Below are 25,596 nucleotides of genomic sequence, written 5' to 3'. Positions count from 1 at the left end.
AACCCTACATGTCCAGAAGTCGGACATTCTTTGTCTTCAGGACCAGATCGGAGCACACCGTACTCTTGTACTTACGTCAATTGCCGCCTGCCATAACCTCTACCTGTTTCTGGAGGCGAACAGGAACAATCCAGATTTAGATGGACTTACTTTCACAGTGCTGTACAACAGGGATGTTCATCTGATCGTGTTCATGTATAATCCCTACATGGACATTGATGATATCTACCTCTTTCTGTGAGAAGGTCGTATATTCGCCTAAAGTTATGGGCAGTCATGGACTGTGGACAGGGAAGCATAAATTCTTTGTCCGTTTTCGCCCTGATCCTGCTGGACCTGGCGGTGTGAGACATCCACCGCAATCTTTTACTCTGGGAAAAGACTGTGGACTGATCTTTAAGACGCACAGAGTTACTGCCGTAGGTGCAAATTATACGGTCATGTCCAGGAAAACTGCACCCAAGTGGACAGTGTGCCAGAAATGTCCAAAAACCGGACATGTGGCCAGAGATTGCCCCAACCCATTGTGTGTAATTTGTGCGACAAAGAGGGACATGCTTTCAACAATAGCCCTGTCCGGGGGTACAGAGCGCGGTCTTATGCTGATGCTGCAAGGTCCAGTGCTAAAGAACCGACCCAGATGGCGCCAAGTGGATCGCAAAGCACAGAAGACAACAGACTGTATACCCCCAGACAGATGCGGCAGAGACTTTCCAGCCACTAGTGAGTTGCCCCTATCCCTCACAAGATCAGCTGAGGATAATAGTGAAAACTCTGTAAAGAGACCTCGCTTGCTCCCACCAGAGAGTGCCACAGGTATCCACAGTCCTGTCCGTCAGGAGGTTTACCCCCAGGCCATGATTGCTGAGAACACCATGTCTTTTTTAGACGTAGCAGGGCCACTAACCTTCTGCACAGGAGGAAGCAAGCCTCCAGGAGGGATCGGATAAAGCTCAGATGGGGTATCTACAACTATACCTTTAATAAAATCCTGCAATGGGGGGACAAACTGAGCTCACTGTCCTATCCCTGAATGTTAGACTCTTAACCTCAAAGGTCCGTCGAACTGCCATTTTGGACTTTGTTAAAAATCAAAACCCGGACATTGCCTGCTTGCAAGTGTGTGGAATTAATGCACCTATATGCGCAAGGGAATGGCCATATGGTGACACAATATGGTCAGGCTCTTGTGACAATAAAAATGATGGGGTGGGAATTTTGTTGAGGAACAAAAGTTATGTTGTTGACAGTTACATTGTGGTGGAGGCGGGTCGTTGTATTATTGCTGTCATCAAGCACAGAGGATGGCGATTTCGTATTGTTAATGTATACTGTTCTACGGTAAGGAAGGACAGGAATGAACTGTTTGAGAAGTTGCAATTTTATCTAGTTGGCAGATTGCCCACGTTTTTGTTAGGGGATTTCAATTGCACCATTGAGGGGGGGAAGTTGATGGCACTAGCCACAAAATTGCAAAAAATTATTACGGATTTCTCTCTGTCAGATGCGGGGCGGGTGATGGGAAATCCGCCGCCTTTCACTTTCAAGTCTGATAAAGGTGGGATTACTTCCAGGATTGATTTATTTTTCTTTCTAGACATTTGAACTGTACCCAGATGTCCCAATGTGATGTTATTATTTTAGATCATGTGTTTGTTAGCACGTGTGGAAAGTGACGTTAAATGTATGTATAGTAGGGGTGTGTGGAAGTTGAATACGAGATTGTTGGATGAGGAGAGAGTGTTGAAGGATTTTAAGTGTCAGTATGCTAAGTGGCAGGAGCGTAAAAGTGTGAGTTTGCGGATATACTTGTTTGGTGGGAGTGGGTTAAATCAAGATTCAAATTGTTTTTTTAAAAATGAAGCTATAGGGGGGCGAGGGAGTTAAAAATACAGTTTACGTCGCTGCATCAGCGACTGGACTGGTTGTGGCGGTTGAGGGACATGGGGGTGGATGTTTCTGAGATGTTGGAAACAGTCAAAAGGGAGAGGGCTTCAACAATAGAAAAAAGAGGGAAAGAAATAATTTTCCGCTCTAAAATTGAGATTCTGGATAAAGATGAGAAGTGTTCTCGTTTCTTTTTTTAAAAAGTGTGCAGTAAGACTGAGGATATGGAAGAATTGATTAACTGTGTGGGTGAATGTGTCACAGGTAGAGATATGGTTGGCGTGGCGGAGGAATTTAAATACAAAATGGGTGAATGTGCTGAAAGCGTTGGATGCAAAATTAGTGAAGGATGACCAGGATGTATTGTGTGCTGATTTTTTGAGGATGAGATTAGATGTGTGGTGCATGGATGTAAGAAAAATAAAACGCCGGGTAAGGATGGTTTGCCTGTTGAGTTTTATGTGAAATTGTGTGATGCGATTAGGGAGGATTTTTATGCAGTGTGTAAGTTTATGTGGGAGCATGGGGTGATTAGGGCGTCTATGAAGGAAGGTGTAGTGGTTCTTATTTTTAAGAAAAAAGGAGACCGTAATAAGCTAGAGAATTGGCGTCCGATTACGTTGTTGAATGTTGATTATAAAGTGTACAGTAAGTTGCTTGCAAATAGAATGCATCGGGTGGTTGGTACTGTAGTGGATGAGGATCAAGTGTGTGCGGTGCCTGAGAGACGGATGAGTGAAAATTTGTTTTTGATGAGAGATTTGATTGGTGACTGTCTAGTGAGGAAGCAGAAGTGTATGTTGTTGGCGCTTGATTTTGAAAAGGCGTATGATAGGGTGGCTCATATTTTCATGTTTGGGGTTCTTGAGGCTATGGGTTTTCCTCAAAAGTTTGTGGATGGGGTTAAAAGTCTGTATGATGAAGTGTCAAGTGTGATTTTGGTGAATGGGCATTTGAGTGGAAAGGTGCGTGTGGGGAGTGGTGTGAGGCAGGGGTGCCCGCTGTCCCCTGTTCTTTTCATTTGTGTTTGTTGCGGAAGGATAAAGTGATGAAAGGTTTGCTTGTGCCGGGTAGTATGGGTAAGACTGTGAAAGTGTTGGGATATATGGATGATGTGGTGATTGTGAGTGATAACCTGGCGACTATGAGGAGAGGAAGGTTGTGGTTGGATTAGTTTTGTAGTGCGTCTGCGTTTATGGTCAACTGGGACAAGTCTGTTTTTAAGTGTTTTGGGGATGAGAGTGTGTTTTTGGAAGAAGTGCAGAATGAAAAGGGTGCGGTGAAAGTGTTGGGTATGTGGTTGAATGATTATCTTAAAGGAATAGAGAGTTGGGATGAATGTGGTAAAAAGGTGGAACGAAAGTTAAATTTTTGGAGATTGCCACAGTTGTCCTTAACTGGGAAGGTCCTGATTGTCAAAGCGGTTATTCTGCCTATCATACTTTTTGTGGCGGGTGTGTATCCTGACCGTACAAGGAATATCAAAAAAGTTGAAAAATTGGTCTTTACGTTCCTGTGGGGGAGCAAAATGGAGAAATTAAAGAGGGAACATGTATATAAAGAACTACAAAATGGGGGTTTGGATTTTCCGAATTTTGAGGTTTTCTTGGGGCTAAATTATATAAAAATGTTTGTGATTCTACTAGATAAAAAGAGTAAAAGTGCGTCCATGGCGAGATATTTGGCTGGATAGATGTTGTATGGTTTGCGTTGGAGTGTGAGGGATGCGACTGTGCCTGTGTCCTTTAAATGTCCTGAGTGGTATGAGGTGATTGAAAAGTTTGTTAGAAAGTTTGATTTGTTGTCAAAGCCGATGAGTGATTTTAAGGATAAAAAGCGGATGTTGATAGGAATGAGAGAAAATGAGATTGTGTGCGACTTGATGGGTTTGCGTGTGACTGAGGCAATTAGTGTCTGGAAGAAAATGTCAGTTAAGGGTGTCTCTAATAGACAAAAGGATGTGGTGTGGATGAGTTTTCAGAATGTCCTGCCTGTGAGAGAAGTGCAGAAAAAGAGGGACCTGATTAGGGTAGAAGTGTGTCCGAGGGTTGGGTGTGGTGAGGTTGAGTCCGTTAATCATTTATTTTGGGAGTGCGATTATGCAAAAGGTGTGTGGAAAAGAATGAGTGGACTTGTGACTGCTCTGACTGGTGTGACATCTTTAAATTGGAAAGTGGCAAGGTATGGGGTTGGTGCGCGAGGTTGTATAAATGTCCGTTTGTTGTGGTTCATAATAGTATGTGTGATGGAAAGTCTGTGGGATGTTAGAAATTTGTTTGTATTCAAAAGAGAGGAAGTGGCGGTGGAGGTATGCGTTAATATTGCCTTATCTAGACTGTATGTCATATTTATGGGACAAGCGGAAGGGTGGTGATATGGATTCAGAGGGTATCTGGAAAGCTAAAAAATGGAGGTCATTCCTATGTAATTGATATGTATTACAATTATGTACCATGTTTGTACTTTTTCTGACTTTTTGTTGTTTTAAAAGTCATATTTTTTCATGTATGTATATACTTTATTCTTTAAATAAATACAAAAAAAACGGTGTTGGTGAACGGCTGGAAGACTGACCCCTTTTCGGTCCACTCCGGGGTCAGACAAGGCTGCCCTCTTTCACCTCTCCTTTTTGTTTGTGTTATAGAATCATTCGCAGAGTCTGTCCGGCAGAATGGAGAGATCAGAGGGATCACCGCACCAGGACTGGACACTACGAGGTCAAGTGCTCGCTGTACATGGACGACGTGACCGTCTTCTGCGCTGACTGGCGTTCGGTGACTGCACTCATCCAGATGTAACAGTCCTACAGGCTCACCTGAGTCAGAGGACCGCTGGCTGGAGGTAGGAGTGGAGCCCAGTGGCAAAGACCGCAGGCAGGTAGTAGGTGCAGGAAGTCTGGCAGAGGCGTAGTCGGTAGGCAGGCGGTGGGTCAGGGCAGGCGGCAGTAAGCGTGGTCAGACAATCCGGATGGCAAAGGTGGTAGCAGTTCAGTAGGTAGGGACGAAGCAGAAAAGTAGTCGGTAGGCAGGCGGTGGGTCAGGGCAGGCGGCAGTAAGCGTGGTCAGACAATCCGGATGGCAACGGTGGTAGCAGTTCAGTAGGTAGGGACAAAGTAGTCGGTAGGCAATTCCTGGTCAGCAGAGGACTTCCAGTAGTAGCAAGAGCAGCAGATGAGGAGAAGCTTGATCAAGGCTCAGGAGCTCAATAATCAGCAAGAGTGCAAGGGGCTGGACTTATATAGGGAAGTACCAGGTGTGGGGAATCAAGGGTGATGAGCAAGGCTTGGCAAGACTGAGGTTACATAATAGGTTTTAGGGAGGAATGTCCAGAGAGGACAGTAGCCTAGTAAGCAGGGCTACCGCCTGCGATGTGGCTGGTCACGGGTTCGAATCCCGACAGTACTCCCCCCCTTCCAAGGTGACCTCTGGGCACCGCAGGGGCAGGCTTACCGGGGTGCTGTTGGTGGAACTCTCTTACCAGTCTGGGGGCGTGGACATTTTCTTCTGGCTCCCAGGAGTTATCCTCGGGAGGGTAACCCTCCCACCCAATTAGGTATTGTAGTCTTCCCCGGTGGATCCTGGAGTCGAGGATCTTTGCAACAACGTATTTTTCTTCACCCTGTACCCTCACGGGTGGTGGAGTGGCGGCCTGTGAAGGTGTTCTCCACGTATGGCTTGAGGAGTGAGCAATGGAAGACAGGCTGCACCCTAATGGAGTCCGGAAGGTCGAGCCGGAACATGAACTCGTTGATTTGTGCGGTGATCCGGTACGGACCTTTGTATCTTTGGGCCAACTTTTTGGAGGGGACCTTCAATCTGAAGTTCCTGGTGGACAGCCACACCTTGTCTCCCACATGGAAGCCCGGGGTGGGTTTGCGACGTCTGTCTGCTCCCTGTTTAAAGCGCCTCTGGGCGAGCTGGAGGTTGTCTATAATGTTCTTTTGTGCCTCCTGTAGGGTTGTTAGGCGGCCACTGCTGGGAGGGTGGAGGCGACGGGTAGGTGGGGAATGAACACCGGGTGCGAGCCTGTGTTAGCAAAGAAGGGGCTGGTCTTGGTTGAGATGTGCTCAGCATTGTTGTAGGCGAACTCGGCCGTGGGGAGATGGTCAAGCCAGTCATCCTGCAGGTGGGAGCTAAAACAGCGTAGGTACTGCTCTAGGGTCTGATTAGTTCTCTCAGTCTGCCCGTTTGACTGAGGGTGGAAAGCGGAGGATAGGTTCACTTTAACCCCAAACGCCAGGCAGAAGTTCTTCCAGAACCTTGAGGCAAATTGTACGCCTCGGTCGGAGACCACGTCGTCCGGGATCCCATGCAGCCTGAAGAACTCTCTGAGAATAAGATTGGCCGTCTGTTTGGCGGTGGGTATGCCTTTGTAGGGGATGAAATGGGCCATCTTGGTGAGACGGACGACCAGGATGGTGTTCATCCGTTTTGAAGGAGGAAGGTCTACCACAAAGTCCATTGAGATCGAGCCCCAGGGGCGGGAGGGAATATGGAGGGGTTGTAACAGACCCACGGGAGAGGAACGAGGAGTCTTATTGCGGGCACAGACCGTGCACGAGGAGATGTACCTCTTGATGTCCTCCTTTTATTTTTGCCACCAGAAGAAGCGGGAGAGAAGCTCCTGGGTCTTTCTTGTGCCAAAATGGCCGGCCAGCTTGGAGTCATGGTTGAGTTTGAGCACTTCGAGCCGTGCGATTTCTGGTACATATAGTTGTAGGTCCTGATGAAACCAATGACCATTCTTAAACGTAAGGCTGATATTCCCTGTGGGGTGGGCGAGGAAGGGGTCATTTTCGTATCCTTCTTTGATTGTGCCCAGGAGTTTTTTAGAGTAGGTGACCCCTACGACCCTTCTCTCGGGTAAGATGTTATTTTGGCCCTTGTTACTCTGTGAGGGCTCGGAAAGCATTCTGGAGAGGGCGTCAGCCTTGCCGTTTTTTGATCCGGGGCGATAGGTGATGAGAAAGTTGAAGCGGGAAAAGAATAGGCTCCATCTGGCCTGTCTGGCTGAGAGTCTCTTAGCGCTGCGGATGAACTCGAGGTTCTTGTGGTCAGTTAGTACTATTATGGGGTTGGTGGCTCCCTCCAGCAGGTGTCTCCACTCGGAGAAGGCATCCTTGATCGGCAGTAGTTTTGTTCCCGATGTCATAGTTCTTCTCAGAGGGGGACATCTGGCGGGAGAAATATGCGCACGGGTGTAATAGCATCCTCTCCCCTGTCCGTTGTGACAAAACTGCCCCCACCGCGGAGTCTGATGCATCCACTTCGACTGTAAATGGGAGCTCGGGGTTCGGGTGGATTAGGATTGGGGCAGAAGTGAAGAGGAGTTTCAACTTGGTGAAGGCCTCGGGTGTCCAGGAGAAGGGGACTGCCTTCTTGGTGAGTTGGGTGATTGGTGCTATGACCTTGGAGAAGTTCCGGATAAACTTCCGATAGAAGTTGGCGAAGCCAATGAATCTTTGTATCTCCTTCTCGTTTCTCGGAACGGGCCAGTTCATCACAGCTTGGACCTTCCCCGGGTCCATACTTAGGCCCTCTGGGGAGATGATGTATCCGAGGAACTGAGTGGTCGTTTGCTCAAACTCGCATTTCTCTAGCTTGATATAGAGAGAGTTCTGTCGGAGTCTCTGCAGTACCCTGCGGACGTGTTCGCGGTGCTGCTCGAGGTCTTCAGAGAAGATCAAGATGTCGTCCAGGTAAACGACTACAAACAGATCCAGCATGTCCCTGAGGACGTCGTTAATGAAGTGCTGGAAGGTGGCGGGAGCATTGCAGAGTCCGAAAGGCATGACCAGGTACTCGAAATGACCATAACGTGTCCGGAAGGCGGTCTTCCATTCGTCCCCATGGCGGATTCGGACAAGGTTGTAGGCCCCTCGAAGGTCGAGTTTAGTGAAGATCTTCGCTGCCCGGAGTTCTGAAATCAGTGGGAGCGGGTACCGTTTTTTTACGGTTATGTCGTTAAGCTTTCTGTAGTCTATGCAAGGAGGAGTCTTTTTCTCTACGAAGAAAAAGGGGGCTCCCGCGGGTGAGGTAGAGGGCCAGATGAACCCCTTCCTCAGGTCCTCGTCCAGGTACTTTTTCAGAGCCTTGAGTTCAGGCTCTGAGAGGGGGTAGATACTGCCAAAGGGTATTTCGGCCCCGGGCAACAGTTCTATAGGGCAGTCGTAGGGTCGGTGTGGTGGCAGCTTGTCTGCGTTTTTCCTGTCGCAGACATCCTGGAACTCGCGGTATTGAGGGGGTAGCAGATCCTTGACGGATAGTTTTGAGATGGTGGTGTCTTCGGGTTGAAGGACGGGTTTGTGGGAGCAATTTAGCGAGCAGAACTCGGACGGGAATCATATGCAGCGGGTTTCCCAGTCCACCGAGGGGTTGTGGGTTGCCAACCATGGGATGCCCAAGATCACTGGGAACTTTGGGGAGGCGATCAGCGAGAAGTGGATCCTTTCACGGTGATCTGGTTCTATGAGGAGTTGTAGTTCGTTGGTCTCGTGAGTGGCCGGCCCCGAGGAGAGTGAGGATCCGTCGACTGTTTCCAGGTCAACGGGGGCTGCCTTGATTGTCAGTGGAATGTTCTTTTCGCGGGCGAAGGTTAGGTCCATGAAGTTGCCTCCCGCCCCGGAGTCTAACATCGCTAAACAGGGGAGTTGTCGCCCCTCAATGTCGATGAGGATGGGGACGATGAAGTGGGATCCATGAGCCGCCGTGTTGTTATTTTCAGGAGCTGCTGGCGGGGTTGGAGTCTGTGGTTGCTCCTTTAGCTCCGTGACGGCAATAGTCTTTCGGATCTTATGAGGACATTTGATGGCAAAATGACCCGGCTCCCCACAGTAGAGGCAGAGGTTTTCGGCCAGCCTTCTCTCCTTCTCAGCTGTGGATAGAGACCAACGTAGAGCGTCGACCTGCATAGGTTCAGTTACTGACTGGGGGTCGCGCTGGGCAGTGGAAGAGAAGGAGTAAGTGGGTCTGTGGTCCAAGGACCAGAGTCTTTCTTTCTTCCTCTCGGAGAGTCTTTGATCTATCCGGATGCATAACTGTATGAAGTCATCCAGATCATCCGGGGCCTCAACTCTGGCGAGTTCATCCTTTATTAATTCGGACAGGCCTCGCCGGAATTGGCTTCTCTGTGCCGCTGGGTTCCAGGTGGTGTCCGTGACCCAACGGCGAAACTCGGCGGTGTATTCGGCGACGGAGCGTCTCCCTTGCCGCAGACCATGTAGTCGCGCCTCGGCTGTCGCACAGTGGTTGGGGTCATCGAAGACTTGGCTCATGGTGGTGATGAAGTTGTTTAGGTTGTCCAGGAGCTGACTGTTAGTCTCAACGTAAGGTGATGCCCATGCTAATGCTTCATCCGTCAGGAGATTGACCAAGAATAGCACCTTCTTTTTCTCTCGGTGGTGAAGGGGGCCGGGTACATCTGAAAATAGATGCGGCATTGGTTTAGAAACCCCAGATACTGGCGTCTATAGCCGCTGAATCTTGATGGGAGTGGCATGCGGGTGTCTGCGGGAGTGGCATGCGGGTGTCTGCGGGCGCGCCGCGGACGTCCAGGAGTTGCCTCTGTAGTTCAATAATCTCCCTCTGTTGGCTTTGGACTACACCTTGGAGCTGGGCAAATTTCTCCTGATATGTAGTACCAAATTCTTAAAGTCCGGAGACCTGCTTACGCAGAGTGGCCATTGCGGACTCCATAGTGAGGCTGATTATTCTGTAACAGTCCTACAGACTCACCTGTGTCAGAGGACCGCTGGCTGGAGGTAGGAGTGGAGCCCAGTGGCAAGGACCGCAGGCAGGTAGTAGGTGCAGGAAGTCTGGCAGAGGCGTAGTCGGTAGGCAGGCGGTGGACCAGGCCAGGCGGCAGTAAGCGTGGTCAGACAATCCGGATGGCAAAGGTGGTAGCAGTTCAGTAGGTAGGGACAAAGCAGAAGAGTAGTCGGTAGGCAGGCGGTGGGTCAGGGCAGGCAGCAGTAAGCGTGGTCAGACAATCCGGATGGCAACGGTGGTAGCAGTTCAGTAGGTAGGGACAAAGCAGAAGAGTAGTCGGTAGGCAATTCCTGGTCAGCAGTGGACTTCCAATAGTAGCAAGAGCAGCAGATGAGGAGAAGCTTGATCAAGGCTCAGGAGCTCAATAATCAGCAAGCTGGAGTGCAAGGGGCTGGACTTATATAGGGAAGTACCAGGTGAGGGAATCAAGGGTGATGAGCAAGGCTTGGCAAGACTGAGGTTACATAATCGGTTTCAGGGAGGAATGTCCAGAGAGGACGGTAGCCTAGTAAGCAGGGCTACCGCCTGGGATGTGGCTGGTCACGGGTTTGAATCCCGACACCAGACCTGCTTCAGGGGCCAAAGTCAACTGCGGCAAGGACTGGCAACTGGCCTCTTCTGCCCCCTTCCCATTTACCATCAAATTGGCCTTCATCAAAATTCTGGGAGTCTGGTTCGGGAAGGAAGGCGCAGCCCTCAAGTCTTGGGAAGAACGCTTGGCCAAAGTCAATTAAAAGAATGGGTCAGTGGAGCCTCAGACACCTCACGATTGAAGGCAAAGCACTCGTCCTGCGAAATGAAGTTTTGACTGTGCTCCAATACACCGCACAGGCATGGCCCCCCTTTTGCCACCGTTTCCAGGGCCATCACCAGGACAGTGTTTCGCTTCATCTGGGGATCTAAGATGGACAGAGTGAAGCGAGCTATCATGCGGAAAGGGCATACCGGACCTGCCCACCTTACTTCGGATCGCCTTTGTTTGTGACAGCGTTCACCGGACTCTGAGAACTGCCAACGGCTCTGCGGGCAAGGCTATGTCTCGCTTTTTCCTCCTGCCCCTGTGGAGGCGTCTGGGCTGGGACAAGTGGGACAGCTCCATCCCTTATAACTGGCACGCTCGCTGGTTCTATGGGGACGTCATCAGGTTTGTGAGGGCCTCAAACCCGACTTGTGGAAGCCAAAAACTATCCACAAACTCATCAGAGCAAAGGATGTGGTGGAGTCAATTCCAGGGATCCACGACGACACCGCAGAGACAGTTTGTGTCATCAGACAGGTTAAACAAAGGGCATAAGGACTTGTCATGGATGGCCATACAGGGAGGACTGCCAATTCGGTCATTCATGCACGCCCGCAACCTGTGCAAAACCCGGTACTGCCCCAGGTGCCCCTTCGTGGAGGAAACATCGTACCACCTGTTTTGGGAGTGCCGCTTTGCGCAGGGCCTGTTTTATGCCCAGGAACAGCCTGCAATACACTTCGGTGCTGTATGGACTATTTCCTAGGACTCATACTGTTGGAGCCATCCAGGAGGCCTGGCGCCTTATGAACTGTTTTAAGGACGCTATTTGGTTTGCTAGGAATCGGCTCATTCTCAGGAGGGAGAACAAGTCCGTCCTTGACTGCCGCAGACTTATCCATAGTCTGCTGCGGGATTACAACATCTTGGACGTCAACGACGAAGAAGAGGACTAAACCCCTCTCCTTCCCCCTCTCCCCCGTTTGTTTCTGTCTACTCAATAAAGCTGAGGGCATGTGATTCCCCCTCCCTACCACCTCCTTCCCACCTCCCCTTCCCTCATCACTGTCTAAATGCTTTGTTGGAAGGTTTTGTGATTGAATAGCTATGCTAGTGTAGCATTCATTGCGATGTATAGTGTAGGTTAGCCTGTGTGTTACATAACAATGCCATGCTCGCAAAGACGATTGTAAGTAATTTATTAAGTGCTGACTCGTGGCCTGTGCTGCGTCACAGTACTAAAGTATGTATGTATGACGACTGATTGTAATAAAGGTGTTTCAATAAAAAAAAAAATCTGTTCTTATCAGTTTAATATCTGATACATCCCCTATCTGGGGACCATATATTAAATGGATTTTTCGAACAGGGAGATGGAAAAAGAGCTTGCTCTGTCCACTTCACGCATTGACCTGGTATTGCAGTCTCCTCACACCCTAAATCCAATTAAGACTGATGGGTTAATTGGCTTATCTATCACCTGAATGAAGTGTTTGGACCTCCACGCACCTTTGGTTTGATTGGGCCTGTTGTGTACCTGGGATGCTGATTTGTTCCTGGAAATTGACCCTTTTGTAGCAAGTTGGCTGGATGTAACCATTTAGCTTTTCCAGTGCTTTATTAAATGAGTAAAGTTTGCCTGTGTCTCCCTCTTGTGGATCTTTTGAACTGGATTACTTGGAGGCTAAAAAGTAGTCCAGCACTTCCTATGTATCAGCAGCAGCTGGACCTACCTTGTCTGGACAATTGACGGAACACTGCACGTGTCACAGGAGGCTTGTCAGGTCAGAGGTCAAGTCAGGTCAGTGGATGACATCACAAGGGCCCTGACGGAACACTCAACAATGGGCCATGACATCACAATCAACAAAGCATACCCTTTTTTTTTTCTTCACTACTTCTCCATTCACTCCTCCTATCAGTTTTTATGCTTGGCGGGCTTTGGCACCAGGAATTGCGTGTGAAGAAAAGGCGTGACCAAAAGTGGCGGGTGGGCGGAGCTATGCAGATGGAGAACACGAAGAGGAGCATGATTGTGATTGCTGAGCTTAGGACGCACGTTTTCCCTGGTTTGTGAGAGAAAGAAGCCTCCCGGACTGTGTCTGGGGCTGGGGCCTGTAGTCTATCGCCTTCAGAAGTGTTCTGCATTGGGGACCATCGGCCTGTACTGCGAACCCTTTTCAGGTCATCACTTCTTGGCCTTTTGGCTAGATCAGGTAGGGGAGTACCTTGCTTGGTCTGGTCAGAGGGTGTCTTCATAGGGTCCTCCTTTCGGGGGGGGCCCTGGATGTTTTCCGGGTTGGGATCCCTTTACAAGTGGCAAGATGGCATCTTTTTGCGGCGGACAGGATACTATCCGATTCCAGGTGAAGCCTGATTACAAGAAAGAGATATCCCTGAAGATGATTGTGGAGGACATAATTTTCAAGGTACTGCAATTGAAAGCAAAGGATGTTGAATGTTTGCAGGGGATATATGACTTAACTTTGTACTCTGAAGCTGATTGTTTGAACGCAGTAAGTAAAATCTTGGCAAGTAGAGATCCCATTCTACAGAAGGTTGACGTGGAGCCTTGCTTCAAACAATTTCGGAGAAAGTTAATAGTGCATATGTACAACCCCAGAATCAATATAGACATAGTTAAAGCATATCTCTATAGATTCTGTGAGATAAAATGCTAAATAAGTGGGGGATGCACAATGGCAAGTGGAAATTTCTTGTTGTCTTCAAAAAGGACTCTGCTGTTTTAGAAGGTTATATTTGTCCCCCTGCTAACTTTACTATTGGTGGTGAAAGAGGTTACTGTTTTTTGAGGGGCAAACCTCATACTGCCGAAATTGTAACCAATATGGACATACAAAAGACCTTTGTGATAAAGGAGTTGTGTGCAAAAATTGTGGGAAATCAGGGCACAAGTCAATTGATAGAATATTCGCGATCAACAATATTCACACATCGCACCCCAATAAAAATAAAAATGGCCCGTCTGTCCCAACGAGTATACTCAGCTAAAAAGGCATACGCCTTGCTTGCCTTCAATACTGATGTCTGCCAGTGAGGGAGAAGAGGATGCCACTTTCCTCTACCCCCTCATCATCCGCTGATGAGGGACCCTCTAGAAGGCACCCCCCCAGAGTAAGCCCATATGGACCCCACCGCCTGACGACTATCAGCCCCAAATTGCGGATTTTGAGGGCAGCTCCAGAATACAGATAGACTGTGCAGGCTTCACTGACCTAGATTTTTTCAAAATCTTCTTCTCTGAAGATTTAGTAAATTAAATGGTGGCCCAAACCAATTTATATACCCAACAATTCATTGATCAGAATCCTACATCGGCATATGTTGGACCCCAGTAAGTGCAGCAGAGATAATTAAGTTTTGGGGACATTTTCTACCAGACTCCAATTTACAATAAGGCCATGACCCAGAAGTGTTTTGAGTCAATTAGGAAATTCCTACATAACATTGACAATGCACGGAGCCCACCCTAAAAGGACCCAACATTTGACCGTCTGTTCAAGGTTAGGCCTGTCATTGACCACTTTAACACCAGGTTTGCTGAGGTGTACAACCCAGATAAAAATGTCTGTGTAGATGAGTCCCTATTACTTTTCAAAAGGAGGATAAGATTCCGCCAGTACCTGCCTAGCAAACGAGCAAGGTATGGCATAAAGATATACAAACTTTGTGAGAGTAGCTCCGGGTGCACCCAGAAGTTCCGCATTTACGAAAGGAAAGATTCCCGAATAGAACCCCCAGAATGCCCCCCCAACCTAGGAGTTAGTGGGAAGATCGTGTGGGATTTACTGCACCCACTGCTGGATAAGGGTTACCACCACTATGTGGATAGTCTGGAAGTCATGGTGCCTGTGTCGTACCAGGGCATGGGCGGGGCAAGTGCCTCCCCTGGGGCCCTGGAAATCTGTGAACTGAGTTCTGCCTCTGCTGCACTGCGCAGCACCGCAGAGTGAGGAGCGGTATCTATCAGGAGCATGCACGCGCCCTGATGAATCACGAGGGCCGGGCGCGCACGGCAGTACGAAGCTCCGGCCACATTCCGGCCATTGCGGAGCCGAAGCAAGAAGAGCCGCCCGCAGTGTGCCAGCTGCTTCAGGACTCCACAACCACAGGCAGCCTGAATGAATGAGCGAGAGCGACACTAACACAGTGAGTGACAGTCAGTGTCACAGACCAGTCAGTGTAACAGTACTCCCTGAGTGTTAGGTGTGGGGTGACCAGGCGGTATATGAAGGGGCAATACTGCCTGGTATTATATGGACAGCAGATATGGCATCCTCTGGGCAGTACTGTCTATGGTCAATTCATCCTTCACAAGCACCCTGACTGCCACCTGCTTGGCTATCAGTGAGTGACAGTCAGTCAGTGTCACAGTGTGACTACTGAGTCACTCCCTGACCCTGAGTGTTAGGTGTGGGGTGAGTCACTGATAGCCAAGCAGCAGGCCAAGCAGGTGGCAGTCAGGGTGCTGGTGAAGGATGACCATAGACAGTACTGCCCAGAGGATGCCATCTCTGCTGTCCATATACCAGGCAGTATTGCCCCTTCAATCATATACCGCATAGTGTATTAAAAGCGCCTCACAGGGTGTCCAGGTGTGTCAAACTACAAGAGAATAGTTATAAAGTGCTTTCTCAATGGTATTACACTCCACAAAAAATTAACCGGATGTTTCCTGAAAGTAGCCCGTTCTGTTGGAGGTGTGAGGCGGAATTAGGCACTCACTGCCATATATGGTGGAGCTGCTCTAAAATTGCATCCTACTGGCAAAAGATATGCAGAGTCATTTCTGATGTGTGTAAAATAAGCTTTCCGGTTTCTTCAAAAATGTGCCTCTTTGGGGTGTTCGGGGATCTCAGATGCTCCAAGGACACACAAAAGCTGGGTCAGATTTTATTGGCAGCAGCCAGACTACTCATTGCAGTATACTGGAAAAAAGTAGAGACACCCCAATTAAAACATTGGATTCAAAGATGTGACCAATTGTATCGCCTTGAACAGATGGCTCACTGGGAGGCCCGAACACCTCACAGATTTGAAGCAATTTGGAAACCTTGGAAAGATTTTAGGGGTTTTACGAAATGATAACCTTAAGTATATTGTTTTGTGATCTCGTATGATATTGTTCAAACTAAATATCCGTATCCAAGTGCTAACATTTTGCACCAAAAATGGGGCCATTACCCCCTCCCACCTTCCTTCCCCCCTCCCTCTTATTCTTTGTTCCTTTAATCTTATTATTATTATTATTTTTAAAATTTTATATAATTTGATTGTTACCAATCTGATTGTACGGTATCAGCTGTATCTTTCTCATTGGCGCCCTGTTAGGGCATTTCAATAAGTGTATGATCCTTATGTTGTAAAACAATAAAAACTATTTTAAAACAAACAATCATATACCGCCTGGTCAGGGTGACCAGGCAGGCGGTATATGAAGGGGTAATACTGGTGGTAGGCCTGGTATTCTGCAGACCATCTGCTTGTAAGTTACATATGACAAAAGTCTGGAAGCGTTCAGGTACAGAACACAACATTTCATTTGTTGGCGACAAAATGCAAATTAACATATTGCTGAATGCTGAGACTATAACAAAGGGGTGCAAAAATAATATCAAATTAATAGACATTCAAGTGAAATAAGAAGAATTGGTCTTTCCTTTTGTGGTGGCTTCCTATTTTAAAGTTTAGTCCCTGTACACAAAACGGGGTTCTGTTCCACCCTCTTATATCTGCAGTTAGGCTTCATACACGTTCCCATTTTATAATTCCATGTAGGAAGTTGCATTCTGCATGAAAGTTTTTTTCCCCCAAAGCTCGTTTTTGGAAACCATTTTTTGGTTCCACTTACAGTATAGGAAAGCATTATCGGTAATTAAGAAATATCTACTGTAGCTGTCTATCAAATAATTTATGGAAAATAAATGTAATGGAGTAACGCAGGAACATACTTTCTTTATGTCCATGGAGACATGGTATGTAGCCTGGGTTTTCACCATAGAAAGAGGCATCTTGCTGTATAGGGAGCAAAGTGGGAATTTGTTGGCCTACAATGAAAATTGGGGTTTCAAGAGTTTGAAAAAGATAAAGATGTGGACAAATGTACCAGTGATTCTCTCTTCCAATTAGCTTATTACGTTGGTAAATATCCATCCTCTCAAGGGTCTATTATATTATAAGGGGCTATTATAATAAAGAGGTGGCCAAAATAATACAGAGAGGCCATTATAATAAAGAGGGTCCATTATAATAAAGAGGGGGCCATTATGATAATACAGAGGGACTATTATAGAACCGAACACAGCCGGTCATGGCTGGTCCAGCAGTGTTCGGGAGTTTCAGTGTATGAATATATACTCACCTAAAGAATTATTAGGAACACCTGCTCTATTTCTCATTAATGCAATTATCTAGTCAACCAATCACATGGCAGTTGCTTCAATGCATTTAGGGGTGTGGTCCTGGTCAAGACAATCTCCTGAACTCCAAACTGAATTTCAGAATGGGAAAGAAAGGTGATTTAAGCAATTTTGAGCGTGGCATGGTTGTTGGTGCCAGACGGGCCGGTCTGAGTATTTCACAATCTGCTCAGTTACTGGGATTTTCACGCACAACCATTTCTAGGGTTTACAAAGAATGGTGTGAAAAGGGAAAAACATCCAGTATGCGGCAGTCCTGTGGGCAAAAATGCCTTGTGGATGCTGGAGGTCAGAGGAGAATGGGCTGACTGATTCAAGCTGATAGAAGTGCAACGTTGACTGAAATAACCACTCGTTACAACCGAGGTATGCAGCAAAGCATTTGTGAAGCCACAACACGCACAACCTTGAGGCGGATGGGCTACAACAGCAGAAGACCCCACCGGGTACCACTCATCTCCACTACAAATAGGAAAAAGAGGCTACAATTTGCACGAGCTCACCAAAATTGGAATGTTGAAGACTGGAAAAATGTTGCCTGGTCTTATGAGTCTCGATTTCTGTTGAGACATTCAAATGGTAGAGTCCGAATTTGGCGTGAACAGAATGAGAACATGTATCCATCCTCTGATGGCTACTTCCAGCAGGATAATGCACCATGTCACAAAGCTCGAATCATTTCAAATTGGTTTCTTGAACATGACAATGAGTTCACTGTACTAAAATGGCCCCCACAGTCACCAGATCTCAACCCAATAGAGCATCTTTGGGATGTGGTGGAATGGGAGCTTCGTGCCCTGGATGTGCATCCCTCAAATCTCCATCAACTGCAAGATGAAGAAATTGTAGGTGAATTATTTAAAATTTACAATCTCATTTTTCCAATAAAGCTATGTATTATGCAAGGACAGGCTGGACAGCTTGATTCTAATGTACAACGTGTTCCATACATGTTTATTGAATCCAGCTAAGTATTTTGATCCCCATTTATTTTTAGAAATGGACATCCGCACATTTTTTGAAAAAAGAAAATTGGATAATCTTGAATCTGATAAAGAAGCAAGAGAAGAATCCGGACTTGATGAACAAGAGGCAGTACCAAGCACAAGCAGTTCTGCAGATTCAGTTACAGCTGCAGCATCAACCGAATGTAGCCATCTCGATGCTCCGGTAAATGATATCGGATTGTATTTGAATTCATCCAAAAGGTAACAGATGATCGTAAATACAATCTGTTAATACATAGATACACCCCGCCAGAAAATTATGACTTCAAAAAGGATTCTAGTGGACCACGCTGTTTCCGTTGGGTATGGTTAAGTCAATATTTACTGTGGCTTAGCTACTCTCCACAACTAAAAGGTGCACTTTGCAAATATTGCACAGTTTTTCCTCAGCCGGTATATCGTGGGACACAAGGAGCTTTCACAACGACACCTTTCACCAAATTGAAAGATTTGCATGAAAGTGCACGCAACCATATATCAACATCATGGCATAAAAATGCTCGTGTGAATGCAAATACCTTTCTGGAGATCAGAAAGAAACCGGAAACCAGTATTGTTTGCCAAATAGATAGCGCTGTGAAGCGTCAAGTTGAAGAAAATCGAAGAAAGTTATTTCCAATTCTGTCCACTATCTTATTTTGTGGCACTCATGACATAGCTTTGCGTGGGAAAAAAAGTACAAGCGGAGATGTAGTCCTAAAGAACCATCTGGAGAATGCACCATTAAACGCACGGTATACATCAGTTTGAGTTGAAAATGAATTGATATCGTTGTGCGAAGAAACTTTAAGAGATGACCTAGTTAACCTAGTCAATAGGTCAAATGGTTTTTCAGTCATTGCTGATGAAAGTGCTGACATATCTGGAAAAGAACAGATGTCAATTGGAGTACGTTTTGTAGACACAAGTAGCACCTTAGCTGTCATCAAAGAAGAATTCCTTGGATTTGCAACCTTAAAAGAAATGGATGCTGCCTCAATTGCAAATATGATTATGGACCCATGTTGGAAATTTGGATTAAACTTAGAAAAACTCCATGGCCAAGGATATGATGGATGCTCTACAATGGCAGGAAAGGAAGGTGGCATTCAAGCCATAATAAAAAGAAAATATCCTAAAGCTACTTTTGCTCACTGTGCTGCACAAAAGTTTAATTTGGTTGTGAATGACCTGAATGCTGTTCCTGATATACAGAATTCTGTTGGCAAAGTGAAGGCCATCATCAAGTTTTTCCGTTAGAGTCCAAAAAGATCTCTTATTCCCAATGTGCAATTGCTGAGTGAAACACCCTGGACAGCAAAATATAAGAGCATTAGAATTTTTAGCTCTAATTTTGAAGACATTTTTCAACAACTAAGCTTTCTGGTCACTACAGCATGTGGCAAGACACATCAGGACGCATATCAATTGCAATGTTCCTGTAGCACAGTGATCTTCCTCTTTTGCTTGAATATCATTGCACAATACTCCTCAAGATTAGAAGCTGTAAGCCAGGCTCTCCAAGTTGTTCAGCTTGATATTCTCCAAGTATGTGATCATGTACAAGACCTCCTGATCGTGTTCCATGAACGAAGAGAAATTCACAGAAATATTTTCAAGCGTTCAAAGAATGGCAGAAAACTTGAACATCGAACTTTCTGTTCCCAGACTGTGTGGCCGACAAGTTTTTTGTTCTAACTTTATTTGCTCTTCAGTGGAAGAATATTATCGACAATCCATATATGTGCCATACATGGACTCTATTATTTCAGCATTAGAAAGTCGGTTTGGGAATGAAAGTAAGAAAAATTTCAGCCTGTTTTCACTTTACCCAAAACAAATGGCAAAAATGACACTTGAGCAATACAAATTCCAGATTGCAAACATCAGAGAAATTTACAACTTTGAAAATCTGGAAGCCGAAGCAATCACGTGGTATGAGATCTGGTCAACAAAGGTAGAACAGTTTGATAATGGATTTTTAGATTTGTTAAACCACACAGATTTATTTCCATCACTCCGGCAAGTAATTCTTGTTGCTCTCACATTGCCAGTGACCACCTGTACAGTGGAATGGTCATTCAGCACTATGAGGAGGGTGAAAACCTGGTTGAGGTCGACCATGGCAGATGACCGCTTATCGGGTTTGTGTATGATGAGCATACATCGAGCAAAAATTGAAGAAAACAAACAGCAGATGATTAGAAAAGTAATTGATAAATTTGCACAAGACCACAGACGTTTGCAGTTCCTTTTTCGAGATCAAACCTACTCATTGAAAAATGGCTTGTGCTGGCTCTGCCCTGATCTGTCTCCTTGACAGTCTCAGCAAATCCTATGCTTTTCTATGGGAAAACATTGTGATTGGCTTTTGATCAACATGTCTGACTCTGATGATGTCAGGCAGGCAGATTAGAGGCCGAGCCAGCAGCAGCTGACTGTAATAAAGTTAATATTTTATTATATTAAAGGCTTAGCAGGGGGACTAGGGGATGTTTTTAACACTATAAGTTCAGGAATACATGTTTGTGTTCCTGACCCTATAGTGATCCTTTAAATTTGAGAGTAGGTGTTTACAGTTCCTAATCTACAACCGTTATTCTGTTAAAGTTTATATGTTTATTTTCCAATTTGGAAGACAATTGTTATCTCTAGTCCAGTCAAATTCATCCTAAAGGTGTTCAATGGGGTTGAAGTCAGGGCTCTAAGGGGCCAGGCCAGTCAAGTTCTTCCACACCAAATAAATCTAACCATGTCTTTGAGGACCTTGCTTTGTACTCTGGGGCACAGTCATGCTAGTTAAAGTGAAAACAGACTTCCTCAAATTATTCCCACATCATGGCTGGAAGCATAGCATTTTCTTGGTATGCTGAAGTATTAAAATGTCCCTCCAATAGAAGTAGCCCAATCCCTGAAAAACAGCCACATACCAGTATCCATCTTCCATCAAACTTTACAGTTGGCACTTGGCACAATGCAGTCAGAAGTAACATTCTTCTTGCATCCGCCACACCTAGACCCAACTATCAGACTGCCAAATGGAGATGTGCATGCACTGTGTATATGTATATATAATTAGTATATTTAATGTTATTTATTTAAATACAGTTGTCAATATTTTAGTTGTCATATTTTTTGTTTATGTTAACACCAAATGCAGTTTCTACATTATTTATTCGGTTATAGTGCCTTGATCATAGGTGTATGACTAATGTGGTGCTTTGAATAATGTTTACATAAAAGGCACATTATAGTCACCAGGTCCAGAACAACTACAGCTTATTATATTAGTTCTGGTGAGTATAATCAGCCCCTTCAAGCTTTTTGTAGTAAACCCTGTGTTTTCAGAGAAAATCCAGTGTTTGCATTACTGCCTAGGAATACATCCACTGATCACTCCTCATATGGCAGCTAGAGGTACTTCCTGGGGCAGTGCTGCACACTGTGACTGCAGACTGGAATAAAAGTAAGATTTTATTATATATGAGGGGGCAAGGAGGGAGAGGGGAGGCAGAGGGAGCTATAGAACCAGGGATACAACTTTGTATTCCTGGCACTTATAATATACATTTAAAGAGGACCTTTCACCAGAATAAAGTATGTAAACTGACTATACAGACGTGTAGAGCGGCGCCCAGGGATCCCCCTGCACTTACTATTATCCCCGGCTATGAGCTGAGCGCTGCGATTGGCCAGCGCTACAGCATAGGAGAAAGAGACGCCAGCAGGTTCCACTGGGTGGAGCCTAACTATGACTATACCGGAGGCTATAACCGGAGAACGGAGCGGCGCCCGGGGATAATAGTAAGTGCAGGGGGATCCCTGGGCGCCGCTCTACACGTCTGTATAGTCAGTTAAATACTTTATTCTGGTGAAAGGTCCTCTTTAAGCTTTTCCATCACGTTGCACAGCTCATGCGTTATTATACAGTTCTGATCAAAAGTTTAAGACCACTGATTGCCTGATTGGAGTCGGGAAGTAATTTTTTATTCCCCTAAAGTGAGGAAAATTAGCTTCTACCTCACAGGTTTTTTTTGCCTTCCTCTGGATCAACTTGCAGGGTGACAGGCCGAACTGGATGGACAAATATCTTTTTTCGGCCTTATGTTACTATGTTACTTAAAAAATGGCAAAAAATGATATTTCACATTGTTGGATCTTAACAAGGTTCCAAGTAGAGCTTCAACATGCAACAAGAAGAAATGAGAGTGAGACAAAACATTTTTTGAGCATTCAATTAATTGAAAATAACGATTAAACTGAAACAGGCTGTTTTTCAGCTGATCCAAATTTTAGGACCACATGCCTTTAAAAGGCCAAATCTGTGCAAAGATGTGGATTCATTGTCATTTTCTGTCAGGTAGTCACACGTTGTGATGGCAAAGGCAAAAAAACTCTCCCTTTTTGAACGTGGTCGGGTTGTTGAACTGCATAAGCAGGGTCTCTCACAGCGCACCATCGCTGCTGAGGTGGGATGCAGTAAGACAGTGATTTGGAATTTCTTAAATGATCCTGAGGGTTATGGAACAAAAAAGTCAAGTGGAAGACCCAAAAAAATTTCATCAGCACTGAGCCGGAGGATCCAATTGGCTGTCCGTCAAGACACTGGACGAACCTCGACCCAAATTAAGGCCCTTACTGGTGCTGACTGCAGCCCCATAACCATCAGACGGCATCTGAGACTGAAGGGCTTCAAACACAAAAAACATCTTCAAAGACCTCGTCTCCTTGAACGCCACAGAACTGCTCATTTGGACTTTGCAAGAGAGCACCAAACATGGGACATTCAAAGGTGGAAGAAAGTTTTATTCTCTGATGAGAAAAAAATGTAACCTTGATAGTCCTTATGGTTTCCAACGTTACTGGCATAACAAGCAGATCCCAACTGAGATGTTTTCTATGCGCCACAGTGGAGGGGGCGCCATAAGGCCCCTTTCACACGAGCGAGTTTTCCGTGCAGATGCGATGCGGGAGGTGAACGCACAGCACCCACACTGAATCCTGACCCATTCATTTCTATGGGGCTGTGCACATGAGCGTTGTTTTTCACGCATCACTTGTGCGTTGCGTGAAAATTGCAGCATGCTCCTCTTTGTTCGTTTTCCACGCAACGCTGGCCCCTTAGAAATGAATGGGGCTGCGTGAAAATCGTAGTGCATCCGGATGTCATGCGTTGCGTTTTAAACGCAAGTAACTTAGCAACCCAGAATGGATTTCAGACAGGAAGTTGAGTTGCTCAGTGTGTGACTGAAGGCAGCACATGAGGCAGGAGTTGTGGTTTCATCAGCACACACTCTTCCAGCCCTTGCGGAGCTTTGATTTTAATTGCAAAAGCCATGTCAAAGACACCACGGCCAATGGATGTTGGTAGGCTGATAGTCCTTGTGCAAGAGAGGCCATGCATCTGGGATACGCACAGTGATGACTACCACGATCGGTATAAAAAAAGATCAGGCCTGGGTGGAAATAACCAAGGAGCTTTTTGAATCCAGCTGGGAAAAAACACATGGCAAAAGCCGCCAGAATTTGGGTAAGTAGGCAATGTATACCTGTGTGATCCTTGCTGTCCTCCCTAACATAGCACATGTCGTCTTTAATCCTCCCTAGCAGGGACGTGCACAGATATTTAGAAGGGCAGGGGCTTTTAAGTTATTCAAAAAACCACAAATATAACTTTTTGGGTTTCACCGTACATATTATGGTAAAATGATGTCATTACAAGACTCTACAGACTCAAATATGCAAAGAGACCAAGCACTACAACCCCCAGTATGCAAAGGGACAAAGCACTACAACTATTGTTCCTTTGCATACTTGTTTTGTTTTAGGACTTTAAATTATATACAATATATTACCAGGGCAGGCACTGAGGGCAGACAGGCAATAAAGGAACTTAGGCAGCAGAAGGATTCATACAGGCCGGCGCTTGCTCCCCTGCATTCATTCCGCTGGGGGGGTGTGACGTGTCGTTGCAGACATGCATCATGCATGTCCGTGACCCAGGCAGCCCCTGCGCTAGCCTTTAAAGGACCCTGTCACCCTGATCCTGCACTAGTGAGCGTGCGGACTGGTGAATAAATTGTGCTTTCCCTGGGGGAATGGATGGAGGCATTAAAGAGGCAGGGGCAGAAGGGGGCAGGGGCTCAAGCCCCCTTATCGAGCAGTATGTGTGCACGTCCCTGCTCCTTAGCATAGCACATGTCATATGTTATAATTTGTAGTACTGTTTATTTTAGTTAATAAATGTTCTTTTTTTTTATTTTTTTTAAAGTGGAAGATGTCAAGAATCGTTGGCGGAGCTGCACGGACCAGTTCCGCAAGGAAATGCTTCAACATGCGAGGAGTGGGTCCGGGGCCACCAAGAAAAGGCCATATATGTTCCGGAACTAACTGATGTTCCTCCGTGAGGTCATGGAGCTGCGTCCGTAAGTTTATTTTACGCAATGACCACTAGATGTTTATCCATATACACTGTTTGTAGACTATGTAATTAAAGGGGTATTCCCATCTTAACACAATGGGGGCATATCACTAGGATATGCCACCATTGTCTGATAGCAGCTATATCAAGAACACATAATTTTGCATAATTTTATGTATTTATGATTTTAAAGTATAAATTATAAGTTTTTAGTTCTAATAAACAAATATATGAGAAGATAGCTTATCGAATATGAGATCTGTTTTTTCTGTGGATTAAACATTTTGAAATAAGACAACTGCAAATTTGACATAAAATTACACCTGGAGAAAAAAACGCAGAGAAATCATGGGTGCAAACAGCATGTCAAATTACTAGCCTGATCCTGAAAGAGACTTCTCAAGATCCAGTCCGATTTTTGCTAATGATTGGCACTAGTATAAATTTCACTGACTCATAAAATTGGGGTATGCCACTGAGGAAGAGGAAAGCGTCTCCCCGAAACGCGTCTGGCGTCATAACCTTGGATAAATACCCCATCGTTTTATAAAGTGCACTATAAAGAAAAGAAAGAACCCTTTGGATTCAGTGTTAAACTGCAACGAATACGTCATCTATCAGCGCCGACGGAGAGAAGTCAGTGATCTTCACATTCAATCCAAACCATCTGTGGAAGACACGTGGGACGCGAGCGGCTCCATAGCCGGGACGCCGGCTGCTGTATCGGAGCAAGAGCTCGAATTCAAGTCCCGACTCACTCAACGGTGCAACCAAAGGTAAGCCCACAAGTAGTGGGTATTATAACCTAAAATACCCCAGGGAAAATAACAACTGAAGCAATTGCTTTTTCAAGTGAAGTACCCGTTTGTATTGCGGCCACAATCACAGCCACCACATGTTTCTGGAGCAGATTTCCCCCCCCAGCCCTTTGGCTCTACCCAGCAGGCCCAGACGACGGGCAACCACTCCTGCCGATACAAGTGTAAATACGCAGGTTATGGATTATTTAGCTAGAGCCCGGCATGAGGATGAATTTGATCATTATGTGCGTAGTATGGCCTCATATTTGTGCAGGCTGCCTCCAGAACGAGTTTTGCGCATCAAAGCAGCTCTAAATATCGTTTTGGATGCAGCCACTCCCCCCAATGAGCCAAATGTCATTTTCGAGGGCCTTGAAAATTGGCGCCTCCATGGGAACTTGTTTGGCCCCCAACCAATGCCAGTTTCCCAGCCCTCACAGCCTTCACTGCCGGCTCCTCCACAAATGCAACCTCCAAGGGGCCACCTACTCGCCCATATGGACAACATTATAATGTTGAGTCGGCATATGGGCAGTCTGCACCCATCTCTTCTCAGC

At 46.0% G+C, this 25,596-nt stretch overlaps 1 long non-coding RNA gene and 1 other non-coding gene across 2 annotated transcripts; both read left to right on the top strand.

Annotated features, from left to right (window-relative positions):
• The first annotated feature begins 11,648 nt into the window (after nt 1-11,648).
• On the top strand, nt 11,649-11,843 carry LOC121006517. The gene has a single exon (XR_005780325.1). It is a non-coding gene; the product is annotated as a U2 spliceosomal RNA (small nuclear RNA).
• An 11,155-nt stretch (nt 11,844-22,998) lies between these two features.
• On the top strand, nt 22,999-24,199 carry LOC121003231. The gene is made up of 2 exons (XR_005779445.1): nt 22,999-23,348; nt 24,090-24,199. It is a non-coding gene; the product is annotated as an uncharacterized LOC121003231 (long non-coding RNA).
• The last annotated feature ends 1,397 nt before the right edge of the window (nt 24,200-25,596 follow it).

This window comes from Bufo bufo, chromosome 6, assembly GCF_905171765.1.
Source record: "Bufo bufo chromosome 6, aBufBuf1.1, whole genome shotgun sequence".
Taxonomy (NCBI): Eukaryota; Metazoa; Chordata; class Amphibia; order Anura; family Bufonidae; genus Bufo; species Bufo bufo.
This window is presented reverse-complemented; position numbering and strand designations above follow the sequence as displayed.